The sequence below is a fragment of the Equus asinus genome, chromosome 11 (genome assembly GCF_041296235.1).
Source record: "Equus asinus isolate D_3611 breed Donkey chromosome 11, EquAss-T2T_v2, whole genome shotgun sequence".
Classification (NCBI taxonomy): domain Eukaryota; kingdom Metazoa; phylum Chordata; class Mammalia; order Perissodactyla; family Equidae; genus Equus; species Equus asinus.
In genome coordinates this window covers 41,922,090-41,947,044 of record NC_091800.1, presented here as the reverse complement: position 1 = coordinate 41,947,044, position 24,955 = coordinate 41,922,090, and positions in this window count along the sequence as shown.

Here is a 24,955-nt window from a genome sequence, read left to right as displayed (position 1 = left end):
AAGAGAGAGTGAGAGATGATAGATGGATAAACACATAGGCGTAGGGAATTAGTGCTGTTGCAATATTAGGTGTTCTCCAAAATGAGACTATGGAATATGGGTGTTTGAACTTTCTTTTTAGATTTTGTTTTATGGATTTATTAAAGATGTTAGATTTTTCTCCTTATAACTCCTATACATTCTATTCGTTAAATTTTAGTTTTCTGAACATTTCATAGCTTTGCATGTGCCTTCGCTAGCTTTCATGACTCTAAAGAAAATCAGCATTGCTTCTATGTTGAGTGCTTAGTCACTTGCCATACCCTCATTTTATTTCTTTTATTTTCTGTGTTTTCTGGATTCTGTCATCTGAAATCACAGTATCAGGAAATGAGAAAATTAAACACATAATTTATTATTTCCTTCCATTCTTATTAGATTTATAAGAACTTCCAAACTCCTATAAATATCAGGATCACAAAAGGTTACACTAGGAATAGAACTCAAGACACAAAGACACTTGCTTCTCTCCACTTTAATTTGGTAAAGAGAGAATGAAATCATTCTTGAGAATTCATAACCACTAACAAGGCATCATATATTTTTGCAGTCCAAATCCATGCTGTGTGATCAACAAAGTTTCAAAAAGATTCAAGCAGAAAATTTAATTTAATTTACTGTACTCTCATATTGGTCATGCTCAAGGCAAATGGCTGAAGCAAAAGTGAATGTTCTCATGAGGAAAGGAATTTCAATTAGAAGTCTCAAAGCGATAGAAAGTTTGATGGAACGTAGAGAATGCACAGCCAAGAATCGCTTAACACAAAAAGAACACATCACATTATGTATAAACAAGAACGACTAAAAAGAACATACCTAAAAATTGAGCCGTAAAGAAATGATCAGATTCAAATGTAAAATATATATATTTTTATATATTTAAATAAATAATACTGAAAAACAAAAATATGAGCAGGACAGTGGAAATGATGCTAAAGAATCAAGGAGATGGGGGGAAGAATCAAATACAACACCAACAAATTCTAAGTTTTTCTTTTGTCCTGAAGGAAGAAAAAAGATCCCATAATGCAGTTCAGGGTTATGAAGGAATTGTGAAAAAAGGTACCGGTAAACATATGAACAAATTTAAATGAACACTGACTGGAAAAAACTAGAAGTATTTATAATTCAAGAGAAAAAAATGAAAAATTTCAAATACCTCTTCACAACAAGAATAGGTTACAAGGTTCATGATTAAGGTTTTTGAAAATTTTGAAGTTCTAGGTTTTGTTCAGAAAGAGTAAATTTACTATTAAGTTATTATCTGAGTTTATATGCATTTAAATTACCTGTAGGTACTTAATAAATGTTCCTGTTCATAAAAGTAAAACGAAATAATGGAGAAAACAAAATAATTTTTAAAAATAGCTTTATTACAAAAAAAAGCAAAAAGGAATAATGCTAAGTTTAAAAATGGAAGAAAACTTGTGAATAAATATTAATATCATATTATGATAGTCTGAATCCTAAGGAGATAAAAACATACAGTAGGTTAAGCAGGGGTGGATTAATATAAAGGATAATTAATTGCAGCAAGTTGCATTGTTGAAAAATGAAATGAACCTAAAATTTATATGAAAAAACAATTAGTAAGTATGACAAATTAATAACTGTAAAATATAAAGAAATTCTATACCCCAAGGCTGAGGCGGAGAACCAAAGGAAGATGAATTCAGAAGTGGTCTAGCCCTGGCTAGAGGTATGTTCAATCACCGCATAACAGAGAATTTTGCTCGTTGAACTAGGCCAGAGTTGGGCTGGAGTGGATATTGACAGCTCCTTGATACTCTGGATTCTTTACTGGTGGGACAACCAAACCCTCATTCCTGAAGGGTCTGAGTCTCAGTTATTGCTTGCTGTAGTTTTTCAGTTACCTTTAATATTGAGGCTGAGAGTACTAAGGGGCATCCAGATAATTCCCCGAGTTTCAGCCATAGTCTTCCTTGACAGTATTGTGTAGTGGCTCCTGAGTTCACCTTAATAATCAAGATCAATCACTCCAGGAATTAAACTTATTTTGTCTGTTAGTTCATTGGCAAAATAGCCAGGTGGAAATCTCATCTTCTGAGTCAATGGAACCATGTGTGTCCCCTTGTGGAAACATTCCTCGCTTTGGAGAGTGAGATCTCTAAGCTAGCAAAACTCAAAGTTTACTGGGACAAAAGTGAAATTCCGTGTGTGGGTGTACTAGTGTACTAGTGAGAAGAGCCATTTCCACTTCCACCCCTTGACACCGAGATCCACGCTTTCTGGCTGTGGGGGAACCAGCACCATACAACAGTATCTGATTGAAAGCATATGCTGCATCTTGTAAAACTAAAGTACATACTTTTAGGATGCTGTTTCTCAATTGGTACTGTAATTGTGTCTTTCATAGTCATTCCATGTTATTATTACTTCAGCTTCCTTAGGATGATGGAGTAATTGGAAGACTGGTTGATTTCATGGGCATGAGCCCATTGCTGTACTACTATTGCTGTGAAATCACTTCCATGATCCAACACAACGCTGTACAGAGTGCCATGATACGGGATCAGGCATTTTGCTTCTTCATTTGCTTTGTTTTGTTTTTCTTTCAGTTTTACTGAGATATAATTGACACACAGCATTGCATAAGTTTAAGGTGTACAGCACAATGACTTGTCTTACACTTATTGCAAAATGATTAGCATGATAAGGTTAGTTAGCGTTCATCACCTTATATAGTTACACCCAAACAAAAAAAAAGAAAAATGTTTTTTCCCTTGTGATAAGAACTTTTAGGATCTACTCACTTAGTAACTTTAAATATACCATACAGCAGTGTTAACTACAGTCATCATGTTGTACTTTACATCCCCATTACTTATTTATCTTGTAACTAGAAATATGTACCTTGTGACTACCTTCTAGATCAGGCATTTTGTGAGAAAACAAATGATGCTACCAGCAGAAGCATTATGGGTAAAGAAGGGAAATCCATATCCAGAAAGTGTGTCTACTTCAGAGAAGACAAATGTTTGCCTCCTTCATGATGGAAAGGTCTAGTATAATCACAGAGTATGGCAACATGTCTAGGACTCAGTTTTGGTATCTTTGGTTGGCCAATTAGGCATCTGTCAGTAGGCGTAGCCAGATTAGCCTTGTTAAGGGGCATTCCATGTAATAGTGTTCTGCCCACTGAGAAGAATTTCCTTCACCACTCTCCTTCATACTCATCACTGAATGGGCTCTGGCACTGCAGCTGTCCACTTGCAGGTCTCACCTGCACGTTGTACAAACCCATCTGTGAAGCATGCTCAATTTTGTTCTTCCTCAGTTAGTTGGTCATAAGGAACACTCCAGGAATCCATAGGTCTGAATTCAGACGGAGAAGGCAATACAACATAAGCTGGCGTTTAATGAATCTAGGCCATCTGTGCATACAACTTACTTATACCTTCTGGACCTGTCCACAAGTGGTCTCTCATATACCATTTCCCTTCTTGAGAGAATGCTGATGTGCACACCATGCCTTATGACTCGTTAGATCAGTTAATACCCAGTTCGTGATGGGAATCTCAGGCCACATGGTTAGCTGACCTTGTGGCTTATGGCTAAGTGTTCAATTTCAACCAAGGCCCAATAGTAGCAAAACAGAGACTTTTTCTCAAAAGGAAAATAGTTTTGTTCAGAGGAAGGTATAGATCTGCTCCAAAATCCTAGAGATTTGTTTTATGATTCTCCAAATGTTGTTTGCAAAAGGTTTTCCAGAGCATCCTTATTTGCCACAGGCATTTCAAGTAACATTGAGTCTGTTGGATGATAAGAACCGAGTGATAGAGCAGCTGTTCTGTAGCCTGAACTTGCTGTAGCATCTTTTCTTGCTCTGGTCTCTACTCAAGCAGATAGCTTTATGGGTGACCTTGGGGATGGGTTGAAGTAGCAAATTCAAATAAGGTATATGTTCCTTCCAAAATTCAAAAATTCCTATAGGGTGGTGCACCTCTTTCTTCGTAGTAAGTGGTGTGAGGTGCAGCAACTTGTTTCTGACCCTAGGGGAAATGTCTCAACATGTTCTAGACCACTAAACCTTCAAAAAACCCACTGAGGTGGTGATAGGGGGAATTTTTGTGGAGTTTGTTTTCCATTCTTTCATTCACATATGCCATACAAAACCATTTAAATAAAGCACTTATAGTCTGCTCATCAGGACCTATATGTCATCAGTTTAATGGACCAGTGTGATGATTTGTGAAATGTCGGACAATCAAGGTCTCAGTTGAAAATATTATGGCAAAAAAGAGAATTGACATAGTCCTGAGGCAATACTGTGAAGATATACTGTTGGTCCCGGCAGGTGAAAGAAAACAGTATCTGGTGGTCCTTACACATTGATGCAGAGAAAGAAGCATGAGCCAGATCAACAGCTGCATAGCAAGTCCCAGGGCTCTGAAGATGTTCTCCACTCAAAGTATCCTATCTAAGGCAGCAGGTGTAACTGGAGTCATCACCCCCTTACTTCACAGTAGTCCAGTTCTTCTCCAAGATCCCTCTGCCTTCTGCACAGGCCAAACTGGTCATTTAAATGGGAATGTGATCATTAAAAGCATCCCTACTTTTTTCAATTATTTGATGGTGCCATTAATCTATGAAATTTTCCCTGGGATGCAGTATCTCTCCAGTTTATCATCTAGGAAGAAAGAGAAATTGCCTCGGGCTTCCATTCAGCCTTAGTGGCCTCACCCCGCAGATCAAACAGCCAGTGTGAAGACTGAAGTTTCAAAGTGTATTTATTCCAATTATACATTCAGGAACTCAGAAAATAACCGCAAGTAGATCCACGGAACAACTGAGCTCATTGCAATCAGACACAATTCCATCAATCATATGACCACCATAAAGCCCCTACTCTGACTCATGGGCCCCAGTGTTGCTTTGTGTCACCAGACGTTACTGTTAATTTGGAGCCAGTGTCTGGTTATTCTTGAAAGGTCTGGATATGCCGTTTTGCTTAGTCTAGTGTACATCCACTTTGTTAAATGGCCACAGACTCTCTGGGGAAGCCTTGCAAGAAGCTTTACAGTGTGTATTTGTGACAACAGTACACGGTCTTCCCTCAAGGGGGCTCAGTATCCCTTTCACTCACGGAGTCTAGGTCTGTTATCTGAGTTATATCTGGAACTAATGTTTGTTTTTTTTTTTTTTTATTGAGGTCGTAATAGCTTATAACACTGTGAAAATTTAGTTGTACATTATTATTTGTCAGTCACCATATAAATGTCCCCCTTTACCCCTTATGCCTGCCCCCCAATCCCCTTCCCCTCTGGTAACCACTAATCTGTTCTCTTTGTCCATGTGATAGTTCATCTTCACTTACGAGTGAAATCATACGGTGTTTGTATTTCTCTGTCTGGCTGATTTCACTTAACATGATACCCTCAAGGTCCACCTCTGTTGTTGCAGAGGGGACAATTTTGTCTACTTTTTTTTTTTGAGGAAGATTAACACTGGGCTAACATCTGCCACCAATGCTCCTCTTTTTGCTGAGGAAGACTGGCCCTCAGCTAACATCCATGCCCATCTTCCTCTATTTTATGTGGGACGCCTCCCACAGCGTGGCTTGACAAGCTGTGTGTAAGTCCGCACCCAGGATTCAAACTGGGGAACCCCAGCCCGTGAAGAGGAATGTGCGAGCTTAACCACTGCATCTGGCAGGCAGGTCCCTGGTCTCTTTTTTTAATGGTTGAATAGTATTGCATTGCATAGATATGCCACAACAGTTGATGGGCACTCAGGTTGCTTCCACGTCTTGGCTATAGTGAATAATGCTGCAACGAACATAGGGGTGCATAAGCCTCTTTAAATTGTTTATTTCAAGTTCCTTGGATAAATACCCGGTAGTGTGATAGCTGGGTCATATGATATTTCTATTTTTAATTTTTTGAGGAATCTCGATACTTTTTTCCATAGTGGCTGAACCAGTTTACTTTCCCAGTAGCAGTGAGTAGCAGTTCCCTTTTCTCCACATCCTCTCCAACATTTCTTATTTTTTGTCATGGTGATTACAGCCATTCTAACTAGAGTAAGGTGATATCTCAGTTTAGTTTTGGTTTGCATTTCCCTGATGATTAGTGATGTTGAGCATCTTTTCATGTGTCTATTGGCCATCCATATATCTTCTTTGAAAAAATGTCTGTTCATGTCTTCTGCCTATTTTTTGAGTGGGTTGTTTAATTTTTCTTCTAGGATTTTTGTGGCTTCCCGTCTTACCTTCAAGTCTTTAATTCATTTTGAGTTAATTTTTGTGGATGACAAAAGATAGTGGTCTACTTTCATTGTTTCGCCTGTGGCCATCCAGTTTTGCCAACACCATTTATTAAATAGACTGTCTTTTCTCAATTATATGTTCTTAGCTCCTTTGTCGAAGATTGCCTGTCCGTAGATGTGTGGTTAGCTCCTTTGTCGAAGATTGCCTGTCCATAGATGTGTGGTTTTATTTCTCGGCTTTCAATTCTGTTCCATTGATCTGTGTGTCTGTTTTTGTGCCACTACCATGATGTTTTGATTACTATGTCTTTGGAACATATTTTGAAGTCATGGATTATGCTGCCTCCAGCTTCATTCTTTTTTTTTTTATCAGTATTGCATTAGCTATTCAGTATCTTTTGTTATCCCATATGAATTTTAGGATTCTTTGTTCCATTTCTATGAAGAACATCATTGAGATTCTGATTAGGATTGCATAGAATCTGCAGATTGCATTAGGTAGTATGGACATTTTAACAGTGTTTATTCTTCTAATCCATGTGCATGGAATACCTTTCCATTTCTTATATCATCATCGATTTCTTTCAATAATGTCTTATAGGCTTCATTATATAGGTCTTTCACCTCCTTGGTTAAATTTATTACTAGATATTTTATTCTTTTCATTGTGATTGTAAATGGGATTGTATTCTTGACTTCTATTTCTGTTAGCTCATTATTGAAGAAAAGTTACTGATATTTACGTTGATTTTTTATACTTTAACTTTGCTGTGGTTGTTGATTCTTTCTTGTTTTTAAGATTGGTACCTGAGCTAACATCTGTTGCCAATCTTTTCTTCTTCTTCTTCTCCTTCTCCTTCTTTTTCCTCTTCTCTTCCCCAAAGCCACCCCGTACATAGTTTTACGTTCTAGATATAGGTCCTTCTAGTTGAGCTATGTGGGATGCCACCTCACCATGGTCTGATGAGTGGTGCCATGTCTGCATCCAGGATCCAAACTGGCAAAACCCTGGGCAGCCGAAGTGCAGCACTGAACTTAACTACTCAGCCACAGGGCCAGCTCCTGTAGTTGCTGGGTATTAATAATACTTTTCTGATGGATTCTTTAGGGTTTTCTATAGATAACATCATGTCATCTGCAAAGAGTGAGAGTTCCACTTCTTCATTGCCAATTTGGATACTCTTTATTTATTTGTCTTGCCTAATTACTATGGCCTAAACCTCCAATACTATGTGAATAAGAGTGGTGAGAGTGGGCACCCTTGTCTTCTTCCTGTTCTCAGAGGGATGGCTTTCAGTTTTTCACCATTGAGTATAATGTTGGCCGTGAGTCTGTCATATATGGCCTTTTATTATGTTGAGATATTTTCCTTCTATAACCATTTTATTGAGTTTTTATCCTGGATGCTGGATCTTTTCAAATGCTTTCTCTTCATTTATTGAGATGATCAGGTGGTTTTTATTCCTCGTTTTGTTAATGTGGTGTATCTCATTGATTTGCAGATGTTGAACCATCCCTGCTTCCCTGGTATAAATCCCTCTTGATCATGATGTATAATCCTTTTAATGTATTGCTGTATTCAGTTTGCCAATATTTTGTCAAGGATTTTTGCATCTATGTTCACCAGCAATATTGGCCTATAATTTTCCTTCTTTGTGTTTCCTTGTCTGGCTTTGGGATCAGAGTGATGTTGGCCTCATAAAATGTGTTAGGAAGTGTTCTGTCTTCTTCAATTTTTTGAATACTGTGAGAAAGATAGGCATGAAATCTTCTTTGAATGTTTGGTAGAATTCTCCAGAGAAGCCACCTGGTCCTGGTCTTTTACTTTTGGGGAGGTTTTAGATCACTGTTTCAATGTCTTTACATGTGACTCTTCTATTCAGATTCTCTATTTCTTCTTGATTCAGTTTTGGGATGTTGTATGAGTCTAAGAATTTATCCATTTCTTCTAGATTGTCCTATTTGTTGGCATATAGTTTTTCATAGTATTCTTTTATAATCCTTTGTATTTCTGTGGTATCCATTGTAATTTGTCCTCTTTCATTTCTAATTTTATTTATTCGAGGCTTCCCTCTTTTTTTCTTAGTGAGTCTGGCTAAGGATTTGTCAATTTTGTTTATCTTCTCAAAGAATTATCTCTTAGTTACATTGACCCTCCTTCTGCTTTTTTTGGTTTTGGTTTCAATTTCATTTATTTATGCTCTAATTTTTATTATTTCCCTCCTTCTACTGATGCTGGGCTTTGATCTTGTTTTTCTGGTTCTGTTAAGTGTAGTTTAAGATTTCTTATTTGAGATATTTCTTGTTTGTTAAGGTGGGCCTGTATTGCTATGAAGTTCCATCTTAGGACCACTTTTGCTGCATCCCATATGAGTTGGTATGGTATATTTTCATTTTCATTTGTCTCTAGATATTTTTGACTTCTTCTTTAATTTCTTACATGATCCATTGGTTCTTCAGTAGCATGTTGTTTGGTCTCCACATCTTTGTCCCTTTCTCAGCTTTTATGTTGTAATTAATTTCTAGCTTTATAGCATTATGATCAGAGAAGATGCTTGTTATTATTTCATTTTTTTTTAAATTTATAGAGGCTTGCTTTGTTTCCCAACACATGGTGTATCCTGGAGAATGTTCTGTGTGTACTTAAGAAGAATGTGTATTCTGTTGTTTTTGGATGGAGTGTTCTATATGTCTATTAAATCTATCCAGCCACTCTGTGTGTTCTGGTTGGAGAATTCAATCCATTTACATTTAGAATGATTACTGATATATGAAGGCTTAATACTGACATTTTATCACTTGTTTTCCAGTTGTTCTGTATTTCCCTTATTTCTTGTCCCATGTATTTTGGACTGGCAATTCAGTTTAGTAGTTCTCTGCATTGGTTTTCTCAGTTTTCTCTTTTTTATTATTTATGTTTCTTTTCTGATTATTTGTTTAGTAGTTACCATTAGGTTTGTATAGAAAATCTTGTAGGAGATAGAGCCCATTTTCTGAGAGCCTCTTATTTCTTTAGTCTAAGCAGGTTCCATCCCTTTCCTCTTCCTCTTGTAAGTCATTGTTGTCAAGACTCATTCCATTTTGTGTTGTGAGTTTGTGGTTAAAGTGATGAGATTATAGTTAATTTTTATGTTTTTCTCCCTTTATTTTTAATGTTAAAAGTAAGTTTTTGCTAACCTGTTCTGATAGAGAACTGCAATTTTCTGATTTTGTCTACCATTTTATCTCCTTTCTCAGGTCTTTCTTTTTCTTTTTCAGAGGGCCTTCTTGGTCATTTCTTGAAGGGAGGTCTTGTGGCCATGTACTTCCTCAGCTTTGGTTTATCTGGGAAAGTTTTTATTTCTCCATCACATCTGAAGGGTATTTTCTCTGGATAGAGGATTCTTGGCTGAAGGTTTTTGTCTATCAGAATTTTGAATATATCATTCCATTCTCTCCCATCTTGTAACGTTTCTGCTGAGAAATCCTCTGAAATTCTGACAGGGATTCCTTTGTAAGTTATTTTCTTCTGCTTCACTGTCCTTAATATTTTTTCTTTGTCATTAACTTTTGCCAGTTTTACTAATATATGCCTTGGAGAAAGTCTTTTCACATTGATGCAATTAGGAGTTCTACTAGTTTATTTTACTTGTAATTCCAGTTCTTTCCCAGGGTTTGGGAAGTTCTCAGCTATTATTTCTTTGAACAAGCTTTCTGCCCCTTTCTCCTTCCCTTCTCCCTCTGAAATACTTGTAATCCTTATGGTGCATTTCCTAATTGAGTGAGATATTTCTCAAAGAATTTCTTCATTTCTTTTTAGTCTTAGTTCTCTCTCCTCCATCTGAAGCATTTCTATGTTTCTGTCCTCCAAACTGCTAATTCTGTCCTCCATTATATCAGCTCTGTTATTCAAGAAGTCCAGATTTATCTTTATCTCATTCATTGTGTTTTTCGTCTCCAACACTTCTGATTGGTTTTTCTTTATATTTTCAATGTCTTTTGTGAAGAATTGCCTCTTTTCATTCATTTTATTCCTGATTTCATTGAACTGTCTTTCTAAATTATCTTGAATCTCATTGAGGTTTTTTTGTGATAACTATTTTGAATTCTCTCATTTAGATTGTAAATTTCTGTGACTTCAGGATTGATTTTTGGCTGCTTGTCATTTTCCTCTGGTCTTGAGTCTTAATATATTTCTTCATACTATTCAATGCGTTGGATTTCTACCTTCATATAGTGATAGTATCTGGTGGCAGATTCCACCTGCTGCCACTTGTGGGGGGGTTGGTTAGGAGCTATGTATTCTGAGCCCACCATGATCCCTGGCATCTTTGCCTGTCCTTTGGAATCTATGCTGACAGGTTCTATCTGCAATTGCCTGCTTGCTACTGCTGCTTTGCAAATGCATGTGCATGCACTCTGGATGTCCCTTGCTCTGGCAGACTAGCTGAGCTGGTGGGCCAGGCAGGGAGAGGGCTGCTTTCTTTTACATGTGTGATTCCAGGGGCTTTCTCATTCTGTCCTTGCCATATGCCCTCCTGGGGTTCAGGCTTGATGAAGATGCCCCTGCAATTGCTTAGCCTTCTCTGTGTGGAGCTTTCCCATGGCTGGTAGGCAACTCATAGAGTGAAGGCATTCCCACAAAAGCTGCCCCTCCTGCTCTTCTCTCAGGGCTGCATGGGGTCCCACACCCTGGGTTGCTTCAGGGAAAGGAGAGGAGATCCCCCTACCTCCTTCCACTTCCTCCTGGGAAGTCCAGCACCTCCACCTTCAAGCATATGGCTGCCTGAGTCTCTCAGAGGTCTATTGTGTTGTGTTTATGTCCTCTGTTGGTTTATGAATGTTCTTTACATTGTGTCTTAGGGAGGAGTGTGTAATGGAAGAGCTCACTCTGCCATGATGCTGACATCACTCTCTAATCTGGAACTAATTTTTTTGATGGCTTGAGTTAGTTTCTTGCTGCCAGACTTAGAGATTTTTCTATTCTAAAGATAAAAATATACTAATAGGCTGCCTATCTATTTCATTCCCAGAGATATTGTGATAAATCAGTCACCACCAAAGACTGGCAAACCAAAACATTCCAATTAACATTATATCCATTTTGTCCTTTCTGACTGACTTACACATCTTGTGTTTGATAATTAAGTGCCACCACTTGGTATCTGCTGTTCTGAGGTCCCATCATCCCCTAGAATTAGACTACCATCTCAATGGCAGTATTCAGTATAGTCATACTTGGCCTCCAAAGAAGAACACCACAGAGCCTTTCAATGGTGCAGGTGTTCCCCTCACTAATGTATTTCTCAGTGCCTTAATGAAGGGAGCATCTTATGGGCCTTCTTATGGAACATAACTGGAAAGGGGGAGGATATGCAGGTGACACATGTTAGATCCAGTCCAACTTTCCTAACTCTGTAATTTCTGGATCCTAATCTTTTGGATTTCTGGTGATGTCACGTAAGCTCTGGCATTTCAATCTCATTAAATATAGGCCACCTATAGACAGAAGTTTCAGTCAACAAAACAAGTAATCTGTTAGAGTAACCTTCAGCTACATGAGCTAATATATTAAATTGTAGTCTCTAAGAAGTGCACATATATCAATCAATTTATTCAATCCAGTGTTATATTTCGCCTTCCTTGGTCTAAGTTTTTAAATTCTATTATCACATATGTTCCCCAGGTTTTTGGTGATATATATTGCCAAGGTTTTGCAATTCTTTTGTGAGTAAGTTATTTTCTTCTCAAAGTGTATATCTGACCCTTGAAATATGCTGATATTTGATCTTACTTATATTCTGGTGGCAATGGGAAGTCACTGCAGTGGGTCCCGAGGAAAATGAGCATTCATTTTCATGACACATTCTCTAATTGAGAGTATCATAGTGTTTTCAATATGAGGAAAGCTAGTTGTTTTGGACACTGAAAGGTAAGTTACTTTTACTGGTAAAGAAGATTGAGAAGTACTTGAGAACTCAATATTCTCAGTTTCTTCTGGATCCAGACAGATGTCCTCATTTTATGTTTTATAATATCTTTATTTCCCAACTAATGCCCTAACTTTCACGTGAAAAACTCAGGGAGACTGTGAATTCAATTATCGTTGTAATTTAGCATGCACACAATTAAATATTGCTTTTATTTTCGGCCATATCAGCCCTGCAGATATAAGAAATAAGAGACTGGTAGGGCTATTAAAGAAGCTGTCTGATTCTCAGAATATCACTTGCGGTGAGGGTTTAACAGATCTGAGCTTGTCATTTTTTCTCTGTAAGCACTCAAGTGCACTCAAGCAACACAAGCCACATTGTGGTTTCTATAGTACATAATTACTGCCATAATGGTCAATTTCAGCAGCCATTTGACCTCCAAAGGCTTGTGCTTGAATTGTCACTTTATCAAAATTAACCACAGGTGATAGTCTAATTAATTCTGATTCCACTGCATACCATGCTTTACTAGGGTCACTTTTCTAATTGGCATGGGACTCAACATACAATCAAGACAAAAGGCAAGACCAAACCCATCCCCAAATCCTACCTTTAGGGTTCTTCTCCTGCAACCACTCCTGATACAAATTCTGTAGTAGTCCAAGTTTGATCAGGAGATTGAAACCACACAGTAAGTTAAACAGGGTAATATTTAATATAAACAATTATTAACTATAGTAAACACAAAAACCCTCTAAAATCCAAGGAAACTCTATATGTTATCCCAGGGCTGCAGGAGAGAACCCACAGAAGGACAAGTTGGGAAGGGTTTCTTCCCTCACTCGGGAAGTTGTGGTCTGACTGCTGGATAATAGAGAACTTTACCAGTTAAGTGAGGCTACAGCTGGTTTGAAGCTCCTAGGCAAACAGTAGGCCACCTTCTCGAGTTTAAGCCATGTAGGGGCTCGTCGAGGGAGGCTGGAGAGCCCACTGCTTACCGTTGCCATGTTCAGGAGGGCAGAGGTAAGCTAATTGCTGGCTGCATGGTTGCAGAGACCACATTCTGGGTCTGTGGTAGGATCGGGATTCAGTGAATGTCCTCACACCCACATCATTGACTCCTATCCCACACCAGAAAATGCAGAAAGTGCTTTACCTTTAAAATATCCCTAAAGAGCCCTGTGGCAAGAAGTTTAACATTTTACTCACTTTAAATAAAAAAAATGTTTAAAGGAATTTTGTTGTTTTATTATAGAGCATATACTGCAGGGTGCATTCAGAGTTGCAAGGCAGTAAATTGATAACTGACACACATGTAAAATATGATTTATGGCAAAAAGCTAATGAGAATTAAAAAGATGATTGTTAGCATTTAATTGTTTTTTTCAGTGTGCTATATCTATTTTTATATTCATCAAAAACCATAGATTCAAAATCATATAGGTCAAAGAGCAATAATACTACAAAGAGCAATTGACAAATATACAACCTAAGTAACTCACTTTAATAATATCCTTCAGAAATTACAAAGTACAAGAGACAAAATTTTTAGTCATTAAATATCTAACCAATTTAATCTGAGACATACAACCATGATCTGAGAACATATTCTTTTTAAATGAACGTGGATATTCGCAAACACTGCTAATCTCCTTTGTCAGTTCTCAACTCTATTCAGAGACTCTATTCTTAAGGTTTTCTATTCACAAACCAAGTCTTTTTGAGATGTTGGTGAGAGTATCCTGATTTTTCAAAACACTTGATAAGCTTCCTTGATATTCAAAAGAATATATCTGACACATAGAGAGTTATAGAAGTCCTTATAGCGGCTTCCCAGGCAGTCTGCGGAAAATGAGGAGTGGCCTCCACAACAGAGAGACTACAAGCAGCTATAAAACAGGCCTTACCTTTCTGTCTCTGTCTCCTTTATGTCTTTTGGAACTACAAGTGTCTGTGACTGATCTTAGGTCTGAATGGAGTCTCTAGCAATGTAACTCTCTTGGAATCCTCTGGACTTTTGGTTTCTGAACCAAAAGTGTTTCTCCAGCCATTGAAAAATATACAGTATATTTTGAAAGGGAAATTATTAGCTCGTTGCACCCCTAGTGAAAATGAATTCCTCGGCCAGACATCTATATCTTTTAAGGAGTTCTTTCTTAACTAAAATGTCACATGGAAGATCTACTGCAAAATGGAATCATACATCCAGTCTCAACTTTAGCCTGGCCTCCAAAGTCTCAGCTGGCGACAAGAGCAAAATCATTCCTTGGATGCCTAAATTCCTCTCTGTATTGCTGTATCCTAGTGATGTCACTTTTTTGTTCTGTGGAGAGTCTGGTAATATTTTAGGCTTTTCAGGCTGTATGACGTCTGTTCACAACAATTCAACTCGATTATTGGAGCATGAAAGCAGCAATAGTAAATTAAAAAGTGAATGGGCATAGCTATATTCCAGTAAAACATTATTTAAAAAAAGCAAACATGTAATGAGCTGTGTTAGGTCTGTGGACCACAATTTGCCAAACTCTTGCTTATATAATTTAGCATCTGATAGAGAAACCTGGTTTACTGGTGAGACTGTATGGTAGAGAAGAGGACAATTCCAATGGAGATCTGACATAATGATGGAAAATTACTAATTGCTCCTAGAACTAGACAGACCGTGCAATGGACTGGACTTAGAGAACAATGTTTACTGTAGAATACACTACCTGAATATTAACTGAACTATAACTTTACAAAGACTAATGGACTGTAGCCAAGGATGTTGATGTATGGTCAGTTCATTATTCTACCCAAGATTGGACAAACCCAGACACAGACACAGAGGAACAAATAATACATGATACCAGATATGTGAAGAATCTAAAATAGTCACGCTCATAGAAACAGAGAGTAGAATGGTAGTTGACAGGGGGTGGGGTATGGGGAAATGGGGAGGCATTATTCAAAGGGTACCAAGTTTCAGTTATGCAAGATCAAGTCCGAGAGATCTACTGTACAGCATGTGCCTATAGTTAAAAATACTGTATTGTATATTTAAAAGTTTGCTAAAAGAGTAGGTCTTATATTAAGTGTTCTTATTAAAAAAATAATAATAACTAAACAGGATGGGAGGAAATTTTTGGAAGTGAAGGAAATGTTTGTGGCATCAATTTTGGTGTTGGTTGTATGAATGTATATTTCTCTCCAAATTTATCAAATTGTATACATTAAATATGCAGAGCTTTTTGTGTTTCAAACATACCTCAATCATGTGGTTTAAAAATAATAACTGGGAAAGAAAAGATTGGACTACTTAAAGTACACTAATAGAGGTCACCCCCTTGTACAAGTGAGTAGAGGTTTCCATCCACAGCCTGCATAAAGTGGTACTACATGAAAATGCTCCTACAGTGGAAAGAAAAAGTCTGGAATGATAAAACTGGCCAAGTGCAGGCAGCTGGCTCCATATTGTTACCCAACATGACAATGAACTATTATGAAGAATGTGAAATTCTAAAATGGATTCATCTGACAAATGAGGACTAATAGTACATTATTTCTAGGTTTACTATAATTATAGAGTAATTAAGACTGCTGTAAAGGTAAAACAATTGACATTTAGATGTATGAAACAGGATTAAGTGCCCGGAAATAGAACTGGACATTTACAATGAAGTGATTTTTGACAAAGGGGCCAAAGCTATATAACAGGGAAAGGAAAACCTTTTAACAAATAGTGCCAGAAAAACTGGATGACTTTATGAGAAAAAAAAGGAAATATAGATATTTACCTACATCATAAACAAAATTAAATTGAAATTGATCATACACCCAAATATTACAGTTAAAAACATAAATCTTTCAGAAGAAATTATAAAAGAAAATATTTGTGAAACTTAATGTAAGAAAATATTTTTTAGATCAGAACAAAATTATGTCCTTATAAAAATGAAAAGCTCTCGTTCTTAAAATGATACTATTAAAAGAGAAAAATGGCAATAGGAGACATATTAACAATACATATATCTGACCATGGGCACAATGTATAATATATGATGAATTTTTACAACCCAATAATAAGAATACAAATAATACAATAAAGAATTGCTAAACATTTTGAAAAAAACAGTAAGCAAAAAAATAAATTGTCAGCGTAACTAGATATCAGGAAAATGCAAATTAAAAAAGCCATGAAATATCACAACACATTCATTAGATGGATTAAAATTAAAAAGACTGACATTATTGAGAGTAGGTGAAGATATGAAGTAACTGGAACTCTCATAGAGTGCTAATAGGAATACAAAGGTATAACTTTGTAGAACTGTTTATCAGTTCTGACATTTCACTCTTTGGTATTTATAAGGGAAAGGAAAGCAAATATCTACACAAAGATTTGTACTCAAATATTCATAGCAGTTTTATTCCCCAAAGCCAAAATCTGAAAATGACTCGAAGGTCCATCAACAGGTGGATGGATAATATATGGCAAGTCCATATAATGGAATGCTATTTAGCAAGAGATAGAAATGAACTGTTGATACACATAATAACAAGAATGAATCTCAGAATCATTACGATTAATGAAAAAAGCCAAGCACGTTATAGTACACAAGATATGATTCAATTTATTTCACGAAATGCAAACTGACCTATAGTTTAGTGGTTGCCTAGAACTAGAGGCAAAAGGAGAGATGGACTGCAAAGGATGTGAGGAATATTTTGAGATATGGAAACGTTTTGCATCTTAATGGTGGTGGTGATTTCCTCAGTGTACATAACATCGAAACGTAATAAATTGTACACATTTGGAGGATGCAGTTTGCTTGTGCAAATGCTTCCTCAATAAAACTGATAAGAAAAAATACAGCGAGAGAAAACTTGTAACTTCTTCGTGTTATCAACCTACCTCCACATATTTGTTCTGCGTGGATGTTTTAAAACTTTTGCTATGATAATATTGTACATAAATATAATATTTTGATAAGTGATATTGTTATATGACACTAAGGAGGGTTGTCATTTGTCTTGGGCTGTGTGTGTGCTTCTCTGTTTTAATCTCCTTATATGAAAATTTTATAGAGCTCCTTCCAACCTAACACGAATTTATTCACTTTATTTTCATAATAGAAAGGAAACAAAGGAGGAGAGTGACACTGTGTGAATGGGGTGTCATGTTTATAGGATGAACTGGAAAGCTTCTCTGAAAGGACTTTGGTAAAATGAGAAAAAGAATCATGGCACATTTTGGGGAGATGAATCCGCCAGAGAGCACAATGAGTACAAAGGCGAAGGCTCTGAGGCAAATATGGAGCCGGCATTTTCTGAGTTCAGCAAGAGACTCAGTATATCTGAAGAAGAGTGTGTGAAAGGGACAGTTTGACTAGCAACTGGATTCAATCACATAAGAATTTATAGGTCATGAGAAAGATTTCAAATTTTATTTTGAAAAAGCTTGATGATGTTGTGCAAGGAAGGATTTGTGATTGCGTGGGCTGTGGGTGAACAGGGTGCACAGAACAGAGAGTAATCAGGAAAAGTGCAAATGACATATGACGATGAGTTTGGAGTATGGTGTTAATAATGGAGCTGTTGAAAAGGGGTCGTTTTTGAAATTTTTTGAAAGTACAGCTAACAAAACTTGGTGAAATTTGGACATGGATTGTAAAAGGCAAAGAAGAATCAAGAATAATTCCTAGGGTGGAATAAATGGGTGGGTTTTTATTGCTGTTTATCAAGATGTAAAGGCATAGGTTATGAAGGGGATTCGAGAGAGAAATGAGAGTTTTATTTTGAACACATTAAGTTGAGATCCTTGTAGATATGTAAGCAGTGATGGTATGTGCAGTGTTGGATAAATGGGCAGAACCTGTATATTTAGGAGTCATTCAATTGTAAATTTTTATAAATCCACGAAATGGATGAGATGAACAAGTAGAGAGGCAAGAAATAAACAGATTCTTAAGGATTTCTTTTATTTATCATTTTGGAACATGAGCAACATATGGAAAACCTAGATGCAGAAAAAACAGAAGATTCTATGCTAGAAGCCAGCATTTTTATAATGAAATTTCTTTATTAATATTATATATAATATATATTTATATAATATATATAATATATTATGAATTTTTTGATAATTGAGATTTCTACATTAAGCAAATATTAAATTCTTTCAGTATATTCATAAAGAGAATGAGTATTTAGTCATATTTGTAATAGTAATAAATAGTAAGTAGAACATAGTGTTAAGAATCTGAAGGGAGAAATTATATATACAAATTGTGTAGCTCATTATAATTTTCTAAAAGTCTTTTAATATCCATTGAATCATTAGATTTCTCAACAACCTTAGGGTAAAGCAATTAATACCTTAATTTTACCCATGAGAAATTTAATGTTCATAAAGATGAAGTGCCTTGTCTGGATGAGAAAAATAAATCAACAGAGTTCTCCCTTAGAAAATAGATTAATTGAATCCCTTATACAAGTTTAAAACAATATTTTTAAGTCATACAACTTTTTAAATGCTGTTTCTTTAAGACAAGTATACCACAAAAGAAGAAACATTTTATATCCGTACAACAGAAAGGGAAGTGGAAAAAATTTTTGAAGTTGTTTACTTAATTTGGGCAGTGTCACTCATTATTTTCCGAAACATGTCTTTTTTAAAAAAATAAACAGCTTTTTAGAATAATTTTAGATTTACAGAAAGATTACCAAGATAGTGCAGAAAGTTTCCATGTCCCTGTATCCAGTTTCCTCTGTTATCAACATTTCACAATTGTATGATGTATTTTGCACAATTACTGAGCCAGTGTTGATACATTATGGTAAATTAAAGTCTATGCTTTATTTAGATTTTCCTAGTTTTTACCTAATGTCCACTTTAGGATCTGGGTTTAGGGTGTCTAACTGGTGTGTGATGTCCACTCAGAATCTTATCCAGGATATCACCACACATTTAATTGCCATGTTTCCTCAGGCTCCTCTTGTCTGTCACAGTTTGTCATACTTTCCTTATTTTTGATGACCTTGACAGATTTGAGGAGTACTAGTGAGGTACGAAGTCCCTTGGGGCTTTTCTGATACATTGTTCTGGTGATTGGACTGGGTTATGAGTTTATGGGAAGAAGACCGAGGAGGTGAAGCACTATTTTCATGATATCATGTGTACATCAAGTGTACAGCCTATCAACATGTCTTATCACTGATGATATTGACTTTGATCACCTAACTGAGGTAGAGTTGGTCAGGTTTCTTCATTACAAAGTTACTCTTTTTTCCCACTTTTCCATATTCTACTGTTTGGTAGGAAATCACTATGTTCAATCCACAGTTTAAGAAGTGAGGAGTTATGTTCCACTTCCTTGAGAGCACAGTATCTCCATAAATTGTTTGGGATTCTTCTGCACAAGAGATTTTCCCCTCCTCCTTTATTTGTTCATTTGTTTATATCAGTATGGACTCATAGATATTTATTTTATTCTTGGGTTACAGTCCAAAACTACTGTATTTTGTTTCTCAAATGGTCCCAGCTTTGAATATAGGGTGCTCTTTCAGCTCGATCCTGTATTGCTTTGACATCCTCGCACCAAGAATCTGTGAGTGTGTGTTTTGGGGAGTACTTTCTCATTTTTTGTCATTATGACATGTTACAGGTACATCTTGTCTATTTCCAGCACCAGACCTAGAATTAGCTATTTCTACAAGGAGCTCAGGTTACTTTTATGCAATAATTACCATGAGGATCATTTTAGCTTCTTCCCCTCACTTATGTGTAAACTTCCACTCCAACAGGGAGAAATCTCTATCCCACGGTCCACCATCAATTTATGCCACCATTTTATTCTTATTTCACATTTAGATCAATTTTATTTAAAGATTTGAAACAAACAAAAAAAAATCTACTGACATAGGTCTTGGAAATTATAATTCTTTGAAACAAAATATCATGAAAGGGTAGAATCATTTTAAGCATGAGATGGATGAATCAGATTATTTATGATATTAAGAAGTTGGTAGGCTACAATTTCAAATAAGAAAATGAATATTCATAGATTAGAATTCAATTCCTATTTATATCTATAAGTATACAAACTTTTATCATAAACCATTTTTAAGAGCAAATAATGATATATTCTCTTTTATACATAATGGACTATAGCTTTCAAAAACACCTTTTTTAAAATTTTTAAAAAGTTTTTAAAAATTTTTTTTTTTGAGAAAGATTAGCCCTGAGCTAACTACTGCCGATCCTCCTCCTTTTGCTGAGGAAGACTGGCCCTGAGCTAACATCCATGCTCATCTTCCTCTACTTTATATGTGGGACGCCTACCACAGCATGGCTTTTGCCAAACGGTACCATGTCTGCACCTGGGATCCGAACCGGTGAACCCTAGGCTGAGAGACGAGGAACATGCACACTTAACCGCTGCACCACAGGGCCAGCCCCCCATCTTTTTTTTAGAATGGATATAATTTTTTGTTATATGGAAAGTATTTACAAGTGTTAATAACAACCAAAAAAAAGAAACTTCAAACCAAGTCCATTTTATTGAAAATTGAATTTTGAATTCACAAATATCTAGGTCAAAATGATAAATATTCTCTATGCAACAAGATCAAAATCATATTTGATTCTCTCAGTAATTCAAAATTGGTACAGAAATTTGAAAGTATATAAGACAATTTTCCCATATCTTCATGTGTTGTTTTCAAGTAAAGTGTTTCCTTGAAAAATATATAAGGGACTGAATACATTCAAAACCGATATATATGTGCTACTTGATATGATAATAATTTGCTTCTTATTAAATTATAAAAATAATTGACAAAATGGTTTGACATGAAAATACATGAACAAATCGACTAACCAGACAGGAAGCACTTGCTTCCTCTTACATTTTGATAAGTTGTTTAGGATTTGACAGATCTGACAGTCATGAAAAATGCATGCAAATTTCTAAGAAATAGCTTCAGAAAGTATTTTCCACACATTCTTTCAAATGAATAGTGTTTATCTTGTCGTTTGCTTGTCCTACCCTGGTTTCTATAATATCTTTTCACTTTTACTGTCACTTGTTTTTGTATCTAATTCTTTTCCTGTGTTATACATCTATCACAGTTATGAACATTCAGGCTTGCAGTGATGTTTATCTATACAATACAAATTATGTCACGGTGCTGGAAAAAAGACCCCATGTTAATTTTATTTGTGTCTACTTTCTGAAAAAATAATTATGTGGAAAACACACAATTTCTCATTTTGTGGTAATATGGTTATACCACACAATTTGTGTGTAAAATTGTAGGTAGACAATTGAGTCAGGGTTCTGTCTTAGTTGGGGTTGCTGTACCAAATTACCACGGACTGGGTGGCTTAAAATCACAGAAATTTCCACAGTTCTGGAAGCTAGAAGTCTGAGATCAGGATGCAGCATGGCCAGATTCTGGTCAAGGGTCTCTTCCATTTTGCAGATGGCTAGCTTCTCGTTATCTCCTCATGTGGCAGAAAGAGCAGCTACCACTCTAGCCTCTTCTTATAAGGGCGCTAACCCCATTCATGAGATCCCACCTTCATGACTTAATTACATCTCAAAGTCCTCGTGTCCAAATACCATCACATTAGGGAGTAGATTTCAACACATAATTTGCGGAGGAAAAAGACATTATCTCCATAACAGATTTGTAATTCAACTGGGACAAACTGATGTATGGATAATAGAAAAAAGTCATTGAAGGAAATACATTTTCCACCCAAGTAAGTCTAGAATTAATGATTTTTCAACAATATTCAGAAGAGTACAGAAGTGAAATTTCCATACATACACAAAAATTAGTGTATATTCTCCATCTAAATGTTAATTACACTAAAATGTTAATTACACTCCAGAGCTTTTTGATCTCTAATTATTTTAAATTCCTTAAGAGAAAATAGTAGCTGACACAAGTTTTCTGATAAGATTGATAACTTTGAAGAGATCCATTTGTGGACATTAATATTTTTAAAGTAAAGAATCATCATATTTCTTTCCAAAATCATTTAATCATGTATCTTTCTTTGCTTACACGGTTTGTAAAATTTTCTCCAAAGTTTTTCTTTCAATTAAAGGAGTGATTGTTTGAAAGCAATCTAGAAAAAAATAATAAAGCATGTCAATTGCTTAAAAGTCTAAAATTATCAACTGGTAAAAATCATGCCTCTAGGACAAGTGTTTACCAATACTGCAATAAGGAAAAAGAAAAGCAATTTTTATAAGAAACAATTCAGAAAGATTTTAAGTTGATATTTGAGAGTGAATTCCACCCTAAATTATGATCCATTCAGGAGACAGAAACCACAAAATTATTAATAGGGAGAAGTTAATATCAGAGATTGTTAGCTAGGTATTGAATATATTTTAAAAACAAAAGGAGAGCACTAAGGTTTCATAGAGATATCAACTGAAGGAAGCTGCTACTACGCCTAGGACTAGGGGAACCGAGTGACTCTATGTGAAATTATTAAAAGTTATAAGATTGAAGGAAGACCCCTGCAGAGCTGACACTCATACATCTGACTAGGGGGTGCTTCTCAGCTGGTGCTTTTGTCTTTGTTAAAATTTATTATTATTCTGTTGAGGTCACATTGGTTTATATCATTGTGTAAGTTTCAGGTGTACATTGTTATATATGAGTTTCTGTAGAGACTGCATCATGTTTACCACCAATAGCTTAGTTTTTATCCATCACCACACACACATGCCCCTTTAACCTTGTCTCTGAATGCAAAGGACAAGACAAGAGAATCCAGACCTCTGAGAGAAGCACTGGCCAGCTGGGGCTAGTTTTGCCAAGAGAGCAAAATGAGTTGCTTTCCCATACGTTGAAAAACAATAAAAACTAGATTCAAGTCATGTTACTAAAACATACTGCCCCTGTCAGAAGGAAGAATTGCCAGGGTAATGATCATAGGAACAGGAAACAAAAAGCTAAACAGGAACAAGAAACAAAAGGAAGCAGTAAATCCCCCCCCTAGTCTTCCAGTTTTCCTCGACCTCCCGCTATTGGCTGAATTTTAACAGGCAGCTACTCAGCAGATGTGTGGACTGCAGTGTCTCGGCACCAGCTGCACAAACTAGTGTTGAGAAGGGTGGGTTTGGTGATGAGAGACAATAGCATACAAAGCCCCCATGCACTCATTTCTACATGTATATTAACGTCCTTACTACAACAAAAACAACTTTCTGCTTTCACTAACATGTGCAAGTACCCTTTATATTAATGGTCAACAAGTTTTTTCTTTAAAGGGCCAGGTAGTAAATATTTTAGGCTCTGTGGGCCATATATGGTCTGTTGCATATTCTACTTTTGTTGTTATTACTGTTCTTTGTTTGTTTTTTACACCCTTTTAAAATGTATAAAAACGTTCTTAGGCTGCATGTGTTACAAAACAGGCTGAAGGGTGGATTTGGCCCCTGGGCTGTTTTTTCTTAATATCTACTTTATGCGATTAAAGACGTTCTCAATCTCTCACCAAATTGATAAGACAAAGTTCCAATAGTCATTCCATTCCATTTATAGGAAGCACTTGCCATAAATTCCCCGATCCATTTCTGAGCTGCCTTGTTTACTTCTCATTCTGGTCACAGCCCCATCTGAACACTCTCTGAAGATTAAATTGTAAAGTTAACCTCCAATAAAATGCCTGTCAAGTAATAAGGGATGTGGGGAGAGAGAAAAATTATTAGTTGAGTTAGAAATCTATTTACCTATACACATAATAAGAAACGGAAGATTTATGTGCAGCTACTATGTTCCTCATTTTTGTAACTGATTATAAGGTTATATAGTTGACATCTATAACTTTTTACTTCCACTACACATTCCATGCTTTCTTTGCCCTGGGCCGAGTTCTGAGGTAGTTGTGGATCATGCGATTCAGAATCCAAACTTTCATTCCTAAAAGGTCAGTATCTACATGTTCATGAATTTTTTTGGTTGCTATAATATTCAATTATCATTTTCTTTTCGATAGGAAAGTACTAAAAAGTGCCCCATAATGCTCTCTGGGTTCCAGATTAATCCACTCTGACACCATTGTGTGGCAGCAGACTAATATCCACTTGGTAATCTGTATCAGTCATCCAAATTTTTTTGTTTTTTAAAAAACAACTTTCTTTGTCTTTTGGTTCAGGAACAGGAGGAACACAAAATGGCCAGGTGGCAGTTTCACCTCCAACTAACTGGAAGTATTGTAAGTTTCATCAGTGTAAGCATCATCCTTTGGGAACTAAGACCTTCAAATTAGCACTACACAAGGTGGCAGGAATATGAAGCAAGCATTCCCTTAGTGGGTTATTACTTGTAATATTAAGAGAAGCCACTTTCTCTTCTGCTCTGGTCCCACGTATTCTGGCTAAGAGAGACACAATATTACGTATTAATCTCTAGTTCAGGGCATACACTAAGTCCTTTAAGATGGGGCTTAATGCATTCAGATTGTGGCCTCCAAGTTAGCATCATAACTGAATCTTCAGTGGACCATTCCACCATTCTATTAGAACTGCAGCTTTTTAGTGATGGAGTATGTCGTAAGACAGTGAATACCTTAGGCAAGATCCTAATATTGTACCATTTGCTTTGGAATTAATTCCTTAATCTGAAGCAACATTGTACAGAATGCCATGGCAATGAATAAAGCATTCTAAAGTTCATGCATGGTAGTCCTGGCAGAAGCATTACTAGCAGAGAGAGTCAACTCATCTCCAGCATACGATTATTTCAATGAGGACAAGAAATCTCTGCTC